Below are 703 nucleotides of genomic sequence, written 5' to 3' on the forward strand. Positions count from 1 at the left end.
TTAAAAATGTGTGTAATAACGTTTACAAGCTATTTTAATTATGAAAAAAGCGTACATTATGTAATTATGCTATGTGGATTATTTCATATGCTAGTTAATTCGAGAGGGCCGCGGTAAATGGAGATGAAAGGTATTGGTCGATAAAACTCTTTCCCCCCACTCATATCCCTTTTGGCTCTTTCGACCCCGGAATAGGATGTTTCGATTGATTTGCGTAAAGCGCACTCAAATGAATTACGCGAAAAAAGAAAGAAATATAACTAATTATTATCTCTGAATCCAAATTCCGTGGCACTGTGTAATAAAGAAAGAGAGAAGGTTGTTAGCTTAAATAAAGAAAGTGAATAGAAGATAATATTGTAAAACAAATTCTCATGGGATTTTTCTTACTCGAAATTAATACTTGACGTATATCTTTAACCGTAAGGACTGAGAAAAATAATAAAAGGCGTCTGTCAAAATTATTTAGTAATTTCTGATTGTATATTGTAAAGAAACAGTTGGTGAAAGAGACAGAAAAGAAGAAAAACCAAAAAAGAAAAATAATTTGTCCAGTTAATTGAAAACAAGTCGGAAATATACGTCCTCACGACTCATGACATTTCCGCTCTTTCTTTCGTGTAATACGTGGTATTGATTTATCAGCTTGGAATGTAATAACCCCCTCCACCGAGCCACGCCTCGAAATTAGCAGGGTCTTCGG

General features: G+C 34.3%; 1 long non-coding RNA gene across 1 annotated transcript in view; it reads left to right on the top strand.

Moving 5' to 3' along the window:
• LOC122636802 overlaps positions 1 to 703 on the top strand; it is a 268,896-nt gene that overhangs the window by 174,995 nt on the left and 93,198 nt on the right. The window lies entirely within an intron of this gene.

The sequence above is a fragment of the Vespula pensylvanica genome, chromosome 23, assembly GCF_014466175.1.
Source record: "Vespula pensylvanica isolate Volc-1 chromosome 23, ASM1446617v1, whole genome shotgun sequence".
In the NCBI taxonomy this organism is placed as follows: Eukaryota; Metazoa; Arthropoda; class Insecta; order Hymenoptera; family Vespidae; genus Vespula; species Vespula pensylvanica.